Source organism: Saccopteryx leptura, chromosome 2 (assembly GCF_036850995.1).
Source record: "Saccopteryx leptura isolate mSacLep1 chromosome 2, mSacLep1_pri_phased_curated, whole genome shotgun sequence".
In the NCBI taxonomy this organism is placed as follows: domain Eukaryota; kingdom Metazoa; phylum Chordata; class Mammalia; order Chiroptera; family Emballonuridae; genus Saccopteryx; species Saccopteryx leptura.
This window is the reverse complement of record NC_089504.1, coordinates 235,131,689-235,144,307: the sequence shown is the minus strand read 5'-3', so window position 1 is coordinate 235,144,307 and position 12,619 is coordinate 235,131,689. Positions and strand designations below refer to the sequence as shown.

Here is a 12,619-nt window from a genome sequence, read left to right as displayed (position 1 = left end):
CTTTCTTTCTTTCTTTCTTTCTTTCTTTCATTCTTTCTTTCTTTCTTTCTTTCTTTCTCTCTCTCTCTCTCTCTCTCTCTCTCTCTCTCTCTCCCTCCCTCCCTCCCTCCCTCTTTCTTTCTTTCTTTCTTTCTTTCTTTCTTTCTTTCTTTCTTTCTTTCTTTCTTTCTTTCTTTCTTTCTTTCTTGTTTTCTCTCTCTCTCTCTCTCTCTCCCTCTCTCCATCCCTCCCTCCTTCCTGCAATCCCTCCCTCCTTTCTCTCTCTCTCTCTCTCTCTCTCTCTCTCCCTCTCTCCATCCCTCCCTCCTTCTCACCATCCCTCCCTCTCTTCTTTCTTTCTTTCGATTGGACTGTTGCAGTAGCCTGGTGACTGATGCATTCACTCTTCCTTCTGTCCATTCTTGGCGTGACCATTCGGCTCCTTCCTAAAACATAAACCTGTTATGCCATTGCCCTGCTTAGCGTCCTTCTGAGACTCATCCCTTACCTGCAAAATTAAGTGAAATTCCTCAGCTTGGCATTCAAGGCTCCTCAGTTCCCTAACCCAGCCTCCTCTTCTGCTTTCTCTTTTGGCACCATAAAAGGCTCTGGGGAGACAGGGTCAAGAGCTGTGAGGCTCCTGCCTTCAGAGGACTTTCAGTGCTTTGTATTCTGGACAAAAGCCTGCCTGCTGCTGGCCATTGTACAGCCCACAAACCAAGAAGAGTTTTTGCATTTCCATTGGCAGGAAAAAGTTTATATGTAAGAATTGTATTGGGGGACATGGGAAAATTATACAGTCTTCAAATTACAGATAGCACCCTCCTTGTGAGATTTGCATTTCATTTGGAGAGATGAGACTTCGAGATATGAAACCATCAGCCACTGAGATGGGGGTTGGAACTGTGCAGTTCAGACAAGCAAAGCCGTGAAGGGTCAGCATTAGGCATGGGCATCTGTAGGTTGGGGAAGCGTGGAAGGATTGAACCTATTTTACAGACTGGAAAACCGAGGCTCAGTAGGTTAGGTGCAGTAAGTTGCAGGATGTGGGCTCTTGAGAATTGGTTTTACTGGCAGATTTGAATTCAGACCCGAACTTTTTTATGTTTTAGTGATCTCTTCTTTTAATGGACTAGGAATGGGGTTGGTGTGAGGATTACATGGGATAAAGAAAAGGAAACCAAATAGGCTAGGTTCCCCCAAAGGAGGCCCTGAGACAAAGATTTGGGTGCATGTAGCTTATTGGGAGGGGATTCCAGGAGGCAACACCAGGGGAGTTTGGAAAGTGAGCCAGGGAAGGGAAACCGGTGGTCCTGGGTGCCCTCATGAGCAGGTTGCGTCCTGGCAGTTGGGACCCAGTCCCACCGGGGGCCCCTGGGAAACTCTGAAGGGCGTACCCCAGAGGAGAGGAAGCTGGAATATTCACTCACCACCGCCTGTTTCTCCCTGGTGGGAGGTGGCTCCTGGGGGCCATGGCCTCCTGTACCTACAGCCAGCTCGACGCATGCGCCGAGCACGTTCCACAGCCAGAGAAAGCGGAGAGGAACAGACAGGCACCTGCAGCGACAGGCCAGGGCCGCCTCTGGGGCAGCATGTCTGCGATGGCCAGGGTGAGGGGTGATGGACAGGCCATCAGTGGCATCTGGTTTAAAGCAGTCCCTCCATAGAAGACAGCTCCACCATTATGCTGTTAGGCCTGGGTTAGGCGACTGTCCCAGGGTGGCCCAGCCACTTGCTGCTTGGCTGCATTCAGCTCAGACTGGCTTGCTCCCTCCACGCACTCTGCGAGGTCTAGGAAGAAAGGGAGTCTAGCAGATGGACGGCACCTGCTTTCCTGTGTCTGCTGTCACATTTGAACCCTCTTGGCCTCCAAAGCGCCTAAACAGAGGCTAAGGGAGCCCTCCTCCCCCGGCGCATTGATCTGTCACCAGAGAAGTCTTGGTGCCTGAATTCCTCCTCCCGGAGCCTCTGATGTGGGCGCGGGGACCTGACCCATACCTGTAGCCGCCTGTTGTGATAGATGAGGAAGTCACATTTATAAATATTTAATTAACATGTGATTATGGCAATAATTTCTCCCAGCCTCCCCCCCCACACACACCGTCTCAGCGTATAAATTATTTTAAGAAGAGCTGCCGTCAGTCTGCCTGGGCGGCCTGCTTGATGATTTACTTACTATATATTCTGCTTTGGAAGATTTCATAATAGGTTGCTCTAAAATCAGCTATTAAGAAATTCAAAGTCATATATAAATGTCTTTGCTTTGTGTCATAACAGATCATTTTGAAATATTCCATAAATCAGGTCTTTTTTCCCCCATTAAATGATGTTCTCCTTTCAGGCGCCTGGCTTCCTTCCTTTGAGAGCCCTGATCCTATTTTTAAAAGCTAGTATCAGACCCTGTGGGGAAATTTGGGGCCTTTGAACCAGACTCAGTGTTTTTGAACTGTTATAACAATAACAACAATAATAATTGATAATATTGGTTTAGCTTTTAGTGGTTTCAAAGGTCCTTGCACGTCTAGTGTGCTTTTTGATCTGATGAGATTCATGCAGCCACCTGCGGAGGAAGAACAGGGCCCTGGGCAAGCGTCGGGGCTCAGCCTGCTGGCTGGGAATCCTGGGCTGGCCTCTCCCAGCCTCAGTTTCTTCCTCTGTAAAATGGGGCTGATGGTGGCACTCACTTTGTAGGTTCACTGTGAGGATCAAATGAATCGAGGCCAAAACACATGGAGCACAGGACTTGGCTCATAGTGGTGGTGGGGGGCAGGGCTTAGAAAACGGAGGCTCAGAGAAGGTGTGTGATCTACCTGAGATCACACAGCTGCTGTGTCTCAGGGTGGGGTTTGGAACGTGGGCTGCTCTTCCTGCAGAGGTTGCTCCACTGCCCTATACTTTGCAATGGGCCTTTCAGGTCCTTCTCTGCCCCATTAAAGGCCACCGAGTACATGTGAGGCGGTCCCAAGCTGATGGAGACCCAGGCCCCAGGTTACCCCATGGTCCCGCATATTCATGGTCCCTACTCAGTTCGGCTTCTGCCCCTGGAGCCTTCAGCACTGACATCACACACGGCCCCAGCAGGGCTCCTTGGGGTTATATCCTCTTCCTCCAGAGATTCCCATCAGCCCCCCATGGACCCTGAGCTCTGGCAGGGTTCTGCTACCATGGCCTTCTCTCACCCCCTTCTTGGTACCTTCAGCCCCTGTGACATGGTGTAGTCTATCCCAGGAGGCTTTTTTTCTGTCCCCAGCCCTCTGGGCAGTTGGCTGGGCATGAAGGCTCTGGATCACCCTGTCATCGTTTGAGGCGTGGGCAGCCTCAAAGTCTGGGGGACGCCTCCCCTCGGGGTGTGGCGGGGGAAGGACACAGGTGTTTGGAGTCAGCCAGTCCTGGGTTCAGATCTTAGCTAGGCCTTTCATTAGCCATGTGTGACCTTGGCCAAGTTACGGCACGCGCCTGAGTCTCACCTGTACAGGGGAGAGAGGGCAGTGTGTAGCTGTCTGGGTCTCACCCAAGTAACGAGGCTAATAACCTTGGCTCTGGGCTGCCTCCCATGGACTGGCCAAGCGGTGCCTGGCTGAGCTGGTTCTTTATAAGGCGGGCTTGTTTGAAGAGGTCGGGCACAGCTGGCTTTGGACCTGAGGAAATGTGTTCTTACGGTGGCAGAGGCGCCAAGTGAGTCCCTCCCTCTGCATTGTGTCTCCCAGGCCAGCTGTCGGGATCAGGTCCCTTGGGAAGGCAGTGGGAGGGGGCTCTGGGGGCTGGCTCCACATGGCAGGCAGGAAACTCTGGGACATGGCGGCTGGTTTGCTGTTCACCGAGGCTCACGGCCCGAGCCATCCCTCAGAAGCCATCAGGCAACCATTTATCCAACCTCATGTTTTGTCTCCTTTGGCAAAAAGTGGCCATAGAACAATTAGCTGGCACCTATATGTTTCAAAGGCCGCAAACGATGCTCTCTGGAGCTCACTTGATAAGGAGAGAGGGAGGGAGGGAGGAAATGCTGGGCCCTGCAGTTAGAGCTGGCTTTGGACCCTGGCTCCCCCTCTTCCCGACTGTGAGATTTGATCTGGCAAGGAATTTGACCTCCCTGGTCCTCAGCTGCTGTGTCTGTAACATGAGGATAACCCCATCCGCCTTCTACCATCATAGTATGTAGTCAGACAGTGGGCGCATAGCACCTGGAACACCGGAGGCATGCAGCGAGCTTTGACTCACTTCTCTTTGCAAAGCACTTTTGTTGTCGGCTGTCTCCATTGGCATTAGTCCTGCCCCTGAGGTGGCCCAGGGCGGTCATTAGGCCCATTCGGTGGGTGGAGAACCCAGGCCTCCAAGAGGTGAGGCTCCTTGCTCAGCACACATAATGAAACTGCTGTGCTAATGAACGTCAGGCTTAGAACCAGAATCCACTTCTGGACTCTCAGTCCAGTGCTCTTTCCCCCAGCTTAACATAAAGTCCTGAGGGCCAAGGATAGTGCAGGGCAGTGGTTAGCACACCCAGGAGTGACACAGACCTGGACTCAAACTGAAGTGAGGATTCACTGCAACACTTGCTTGCTTCGTGACTGGTCCAGTTACCGTGCTGTGCAACACATCAGCCCCAACCTCTGTAGCTTAGATAGCAATTGTTTTAGGATTTCCTGAGGCTTCTGTGGGTCTGTGATTTGGAAGGGCTCAGTGGGCGGTTCTGGCTTTGAGGCTTCTTACGTGACTGCAGTCTGGTGGTGGCTGATGTTGAAACCTTCCCATCTCCGTTCAATATCCAGTCTGTATTCCTCCATCTGGAAGATCATCCTTCTAAGCAGAATAAAGGCAGGAGAGCTCATAATTGGAGCTAAAGGCCAGGCCTCAGGGGCCAGGACAACCTGTGTTTGGCCCTGGTTCTCCTGCGTGATTAGTGACTCTCTCTTTTTTTTTTTTTTTGTATTTTTCTGAAGCTGGAAACGGGAAGAGACAGTCAGACAGACTCCTGCATGCACCTGACTGGGATCTACCCGGCACGCCCACCAGGGGGCGACGCTCTGCCCACCAGGGGGCAATGCTCTGTTGCGACCAGAGCCACTCTAGCGCCTGGGGCAGAGGCCAAGGAGCCATCCCCAGTGTCTGGGCCATCTCTGCTCCAATGGAGCCTTGGCTGCGAGAGGGGAAGAGAGAGACAGAGAGGAAGGAGAGGGGGAGGGGTGGAGAAGCAGATGGGCGCTTCTCCTGTGTGCCCTGGCAGGGAATCGAACCCAGGACTTCTGCACGCCAGGTCGATGCTCTACCGCTGAGCCAACCGGCCAGGGCCGACTCTCTTGACCTCTGAGACCAGTCTCTTCATTTGTAAAATGGTGGCAATGATAGTGCTTGCTTCTTAGGGTTACATACGTGATTTAATATATTGTGCAATTTAATATGCATAACTTAAGGCTTACCAATTTAATATAAATATATAAAGCTCTGTCATCCTTATTACTATTTGTGTATATGTATATATGATTTATATAAATATATATATTGTATATAGTACATTTATTTATTTATTTATTTATTTATTTGTATTTTTCTGAAGCTGGAAACGGGGAGAGACAGTCAGACAGACTCCCGCATGCGCCCAACCGGGATCCACCCGGCATGCCCACCAGGGGCGACACTCTGCCCACCAGGGGGCGATGCCCTGCCCCTCCGGGGCGTCGCTCTGCCGTGACCAGAGCCACTCTAGCGCCTGGGGCAGAGGCCAAGGAGCCATCCCCAGCGCCCGGGCCATCCTTGCTCCAATGGAGCCCTGGCTGCAGGAGGGGAAGAGAGAGACAGAGAAGAAGGAGGGGGGGGTGGAGAAGCAAATGGGCGCTTCTCCTATGTGCCCTGGCCGGGAATCGAACCCGGGTCCCCTGCATGCCAGGCCGACGCTCTGCCGCTGAGCCAACCGGCCAGGGCTAGTACATTTATTAAATATATATATTTTGTATATTTATATACATTGTTATATTTATTACTGTTTTTTACTATTATTACTATTTTATTACATCATTACTATTATTGTTGTTATAAATGGAAAATCTGTCCATTGCCCAGGGGAGTCTTCATTGGCAAACCTAGAGTCCACGAAACTGAGGCTGGCCTTGAGTCCTCGCCCGCCCCTGAGGTCCTGTAGCTGTAAGAGATGATGTAGGCCATACCCAGAAAGCCTGAGTCCATTTGTCACGCTGCCCGCCGCCCATCATGACTTCACAAAAAATGACAGTAACGTTCAGAATCCAAAACAGCAACAAGGATGAGCAATGCCTGCCTTGGTCGCGTTGCTTTGCTCTTTTTCTCGGAAGGCTGGCGGGAGGTTTAATTTATTTGTCTTTCACTAAATTTGCCAGTCTACTTGCCGCTGACCCCATTGTCTAATATATGACGCAGTTAGGCCCATTTATAACCCAAGGAGGGGCCGCATCACGGGCTGCCAGTCAGCCCGGCGACTCCCTGCCTGCCGTAATAAAGGTGTCAGTCCCTGAATGGATGGCACTGTAACTTGGGGAGCCTAGAGGGGCCTGCGGGAAGAAGAGATGACAGCAGTAATGACGAGAGCCCAGCCCCCTGCTTTGCTGCTGGGGCACCCCAACATCCAGCAACCAGGACAGTCCGTCCGAAGGTAGAAGGAGGTGGCCAGACACTCCCCAAGCTGGGGCAAGACCCCACATGCTGATGGCCAGTGGGAATAGTAACAGTGATGCCATGAACATAAAGCAATGACCGTATATTCAAATGACACTTTGCGAAGTGTTTTATTATTGTCTTAAAGCTGTGGCATATGCAAAACTGCAAAGTTGTCTTCCTGTGAAAAGTGGAAACAAAATAGAAGACTATAGGATGAACAAAGGTCTCTCCTCACCCCCCAGATCCCTCGGTTCTCAAAGGTGACCATTGTTAAAGTTTAAAGGTGGAATTCATTACCAGCGGAAGAGCTGAGGTGGACACATTGCTGTTAGCTACGGTCCGTAGCTGACACGAGTGCTCACTCCTGGTGGTGTCCGTTCTGTGGGTGTTGACAAATATATAATGACATATAACCACCATGGCAGGATCACACAGGATAGTTTCACTACCCTGACAGGTTGGATTTTTTTTTTTCTGTTCAACTATTTGATTTGAAGTAATTATAGAGTCGCAGGAAGTTGGAACAACAACACATAGTAGGGTCTCATGAATTTTCCCCACGGTGGCATTGCACACAGCTTAGTATGTCATTAACACCAGGAAATCGACACGGGGGTATTACCGTAACTATACCAGTGGTGTTCTACCTTTTTATACTTGGGGACCAGTGAGAATAGGAGAATTATTTCGGGGACCACTAAGGCAGAAATCACTTGAGCAAAAGTGATTTCAGTTAAGATCATTAGGTCTATAATCTTCATACAACATCAGGGTGATTAACTCTGTCGTGGACTGGCATGAAATTTATGGCAGACCAGTCCACAGACCAGCGGTTGAAAAACACTGAAAAGTCTAATGGCGTTTAGCTACACCTATGCACATATCTAATATTTGATTGCTATTTTTACATGAATGGGTCCACACTATCTCCATTTCTATGCCCTTTGCTTTTTTTTTTCATCTCACAGTGTGTCTTTGACCTCATCGCCCTCCGGGTCATAGTTGCGTCCCTAGTTCTTCATATTGAAGGCCAGAGCTCACCTAGATTGGGTGAGCATCCATCATCGTAGTCCTGTGATCATTCAGGTTGTTTCCTGCTTTTTGGTGTTCTAAACCACGCCACATGGAACATCCTTGGATGAGGAGGTTATGCACATGAGTGAGCATTTTGGAGCATGGTTTTCTGGACATGGAACCGTGGGGTCAAAGGTTTAACATTTCCATGAATGCAGTCCAGTTCACCTCCTTGGGTATTTACACGGGTTGGCGCACTTAACCCTCACCAGCCTATGGGGATGGTACTGCTGTTATCATTCCTGTTTGCAGGTGGGGAAGCCAGTGCTCAGAGAAGTGAAGCCACTGACTCAGAGTCACACAGCTCTGAGTGGCACACAGCTGGACCTTCTGCCTGCCATGCGCTGTGTCACTGAGGGTCAGAGGAAGGTGTGGCACTTCAAAATGGACCTGCAGTCTCCACTTGGGGGCTGCCATCTCTGTCCACTACTCCAAAACAGACGCTTGGCCTATCCCTTCTTTTCTTCTCTGAGCTCACGTTTGTGCCCATACGTGAAGCATGCACGGCTTGGGGGAGCAGAGGCCAGTCCTCCATCTGGCGGCTGGCAGTTTCTTGCTGCCACTCAACCCTGTGACTCACTCGCCTGCCATCAACAGGGGCTTCTCCGTTCCGTCCCACACCCCCAGCTGCTTCCTGCATCTAACGAGACAAACTGCACACTTGCCACAGGTGTTCAGAGCTCAGAACACACGTGCCTCCACTCCTTTCCTTGGGAATGCTGATTGGGGCTGGTGTCTGGGCCCCAGCTAGTGGGACCAGCCTCGCTTATTTCTTCAGGGTCTGGGTTGAGAGATATCAAGAGCCATTCAGTCAGGAGGAGCAGGACAGCTGTGGTCTGGGCGTAGATGGCTCCTCTGTGCAGGGAGCCTTGGATGGCAAACCCAACTTTGTCGAGGCTCCGCCTGCTCAGGGAAGACTTCCCTGCATGATGGCAGGAGCCAGGGATGATTTCCCATCTGCCTGGCCCCAGGGACCTCCCTGCAGGGGTGGAGAGTCCATGTGCTGAGAAGGGGCTGAGACCGGCAGGCCTGAGTCCCCTCTTTGTACAGGGCAGGGGCCGAGGCCCAGAGAGGGGAAGGCACTTGCTCAGGGTCACACAGCGAGGCTGGAGGGGAGGTGGGACTAGATTCTCAGTCTCTGAACCCCTGGGTCATTGCTGTGTTTATTCTGCTTAGCCCCCTCTTTTCTCTCCTCATCACCTTCCTCCCCTCTTCCCTCATTTTTTTTTCTTTTTCTCTCCTTTTCCCCTTCCTTTCTGTCTCCCCTATTCTCTCTCTCTCCATTTCCTCCTTCTCTCCTTCTTCCTGGTCTCTCTTCTGGACCTACTGGATGGCAGGTCCTCAGCTTCCTTGGGACACCAACCTCAATTTTTATGACACATTCGCAGTCTGAGCAAAGGGGATCAAACCAGACAAGTGCACTGGTGATGTGCAGAGAAAATTCTAGGCAGGAGACAGCCAACATTCAGAATGTTCAGCCTCTCCCAAGGGGTGCCAGGGCCTGGGGCCCTTGAGCTGAAGCTCCAACACTGAGGAAAACCTGGGGAAGGTGCTCCAGGCAGAGGAACTGGGTGAGCAAAGAGGCGTGGTGGCGTGAGCAAGGCCTGGGGACTGTGTTCCCATCTGCAAAGCACCAACCTAAAGACCCCTGCTCTGGCCCCGGGGGGTTGAAACGGGGCTCTGATTAAGAGAGGATTTGCACTCAGCCCTACGACCTGGAGATTTCATTGATCTGTCCTCGGACCCAGCAGCCCTGCGGCCTGTCCTCGCCTGGGCCCTCCCCACCCGCCTGCCTCCTTGTGGGCCACAAGCCCCGCGGCCTTTGCCCTCCCCCAGCTGCTGGCTTGGCTCCCTGCCTGGCAACGCTGCAGCCAGGTCTATTCGGGGCCACAAGCAAGGATTTAGTCTGTGTTTTCTAAGCATATTGAATTCATTCATTAGGCTGGAATGGCTGCTCTTGGACATAAACAATTATATTAAGAAAAGCCACAAAGCCCCGAAGTGACTGATGCTAGAAGGAGGCACTCTCTGGCAGCCCCGTGCCTTAGGAGGGTGGGGTAGGATGATTAGAACAAAGGAGGGGACCAGGTTTTAGGTTGGCCAAGTCACTCCCTTTGTGGCTGGCCCGATGAAATCCTCTCTCTTCTTCCTGGCCTCTGTTTCCATAAATAATAAGAGCAGGTAACATTCATTCAGTGTTGACTACTGGGCACTGTCTATAAGAGCTTTGGCATCCCATCTATCCCATGGAGTAGATGCTATGATCCCATTTTATAGATGAGGAAACTGAGGCTCAGAGAGGGGAAAGGACATGCCTAATTGGGGGGACTAGTGCTCTCTGGAGTCTGTTTCTGCCTTGATTACCAGAGAATCCATTAGCCTGTTGTTGGGGGGGACACAGCAATTGCTCAGTGAAAACTCCAGTGTGAATGTCTGGACAATGATGAAGGTAAGATGATGGTGATGATGGTGAGGATGATGGTGGTAATGGGATTATTAACTGTTACTATTTACTGAGCATCCACTCTCTGCCCGGCATGATTTTAACTGCCTTGCATCGATTATTCTTTGTAATCCTCATAACCCTACGTGTAGGTTTTACCCATTTTATGGATCAGTCAATGAAGGCTCAGAGAGTCAATGAAGGCTAAGGTCATGGACTTGGAAAGGGGAGTAGCCCAATTTTGGACTGAAGAGCCTGCCCCCCTATCCTTTATGCCATGGTATGTTGCATGGTCCAAGGCGTCATCAATAAATGGAATTAGTAATTGTACCTTTTTGTATGGTTGTTACATTGACAAGGTTAAGTGCTTGGCACAAGGTCAAGCATTCGGTGAGCACTCAGGAAACACCAGCTATGATTGGACTTTCCTTGGCCCCAGGAAATAGCATCAAAGGGAGCAGTTAGGTAGATTGATTGACCCCTCCTCAGCCTTCCTTAGTGAGGGACACTTGAATGTGGAAGGAGCAATGGGCTGGGGCCAGGCAGGGCTGGGTTTGGCCCTGGCTTCTGCCTTGCTAGCTGTGTGACCTCAGGCATGTCATTCACAGACTTGCTGCTGGGGTTGCCATTCACAGACATCCCCAAGCCTTTGCTCCTGCAGTTCCCCCTGAGTGATGGTGACCCCCTCTGGCTGAGGTCTCCCTGATGACTGCTCCTCAAGCTTGGATCACATGCTCTGGGGACCCTCCCTGGCAGCTCCACACTGAATGTCATGTTTTCTCTTGAAAATGACCCTTTGGGAGAGGAGCCACCCCATTTTACAGATACAGAAACCGAGGCTTAGAGAAATAAGATCAGATTAGTTCAGGCAACCCCTACCCCGGCTCCCCTCTCTTGATAAATTTCCAGCGCACATTGGCATCCTCAAAGCTCTGGAAGTCTTGCAGGAAAGCAGCCCATTTTGCTCGATTTAATCCGATGCTGCCCCAGCTGATTCTCCCAGCAAGCCCTCTTTTTTCCAGAACAGCTGTTCATATTCCCCAGAGCATTGGGAACGGTCTCTGTACTGTCTTGCCAGCTGTTAGGGTGTGGGCAGTGATTCTTGTTGGGTTATGAGGAACTCAGCAGCAATTTATAGATGCTTGTTGATCAGGCCTTGCAGGGAGCATTGACTGTGCAGATGAGCAGAGGCCCTCGGGCAGATGATAATAACTTTGTCCCGGGCCAGGCAGGCGGAACAATATGCCCAGGTTTGTGGGGCAGCATGGTACCTGGGGGCGGTGAGAACAGGAAGGAGCCAAAAGAAGCAGGAAGTGACTTGAAATCCCGGCCTCTTAAAGGAGTTACATTTTCCAATAGAACTTTCCTGGATGTCCCTGGGCTGAAACCTGAATGCGATTATAATTATGAGTTGACATTTATTGGGCACATTGCTAAGCATTCTGCACAGATGACCTCATTGAGGCTTCGTGTGAACTCAGTGGGGGTCGAGTCCCATTTTACAGCAGAGGAAACAGGGTCAAGGGGGCAACATGACTTCCCCAGCACCGCCCCGCTGTAAGCAGGGGCGGTGGGATTTGTACCCGGCGGTCTGTCTGTGGAGAGCCGCTTTTCCTTGTAGTGTCTGCAGCCTCCTAGTCTTATCTCTTCCCTGCACGTGGCCCCCTTCTTCACAGGTCTCGGAATTGTAAACCTCAGTGTGAGCAACTGTGAGCCAGATGCACCAGCATTATAAATAAGTCACATAATGTTCAGTAATTCAGCAACAGCACAGCTATTGTTGGAAAGAGAAATAACTTTGTTATTAATAAATGCAGGAGGCCACTGTAATTGATAGCAATTGAACTCATGGAGCACAGGGGAAAAACAGTCATGTTATTTTCTTCCCCTCTCTCTTTCTTTGTATTGAGCATAAAGAGGAAAGAAACCCTGCCTTTGCGGGTGTATTTGAGCAGCTCCGAAACTGAAGTGCCATTACTTCCCCTTGCTCCTTTATTCTTCCTGTCTCTTATTTCTCCTTTGTTCATTCCCTCTGTTCAAATCCCAGCCCGCCTCTTACTGGCGGAGTGATCTTGGACATCTCGCCTGGTTAGTTGAAGGCACTTTCAGCTAAACCAGTATTTTCTAAACTAATGTGTCATGGGACACTGGACCTGCTAGATACACTATCAATGCATTCTTAGGCCAGATAAGTCTGAGGCGAACATGCTCTTCTTGGAGATTGTTAAGATATACTTCAAAGGCTCTGACAAGTCTTGCATTTAAGAAACTTGTTTCACCAAGCAATGACAAAAAATATGATACAGCGTCCATTTTCCCCAATATCACTAGTGAATACTCCATGAAACAACTGCTACGAGGAGCCCCGATGTGTGTCCGCTCTGCCTCACTCCACACCCTTCCTGTCACGAGCAGAGTCTTAGACTCAGCCCTGCCCTGGCCAGCACACGGGCTGGACCGAGCCAGGCCTCACCCCAGACGCGCAGGTGGCTTCTGAGG

General features: G+C 50.7%; 1 protein-coding gene across 1 annotated transcript in view; it reads left to right on the top strand.

The window, feature by feature from the left end:
• MYO18B (myosin XVIIIB) overlaps window positions 1-12,619 on the top strand; it is a 232,770-nt gene that overhangs the window by 46,447 nt on the left and 173,704 nt on the right. The gene's annotated exons all lie outside the window — the stretch shown is intronic.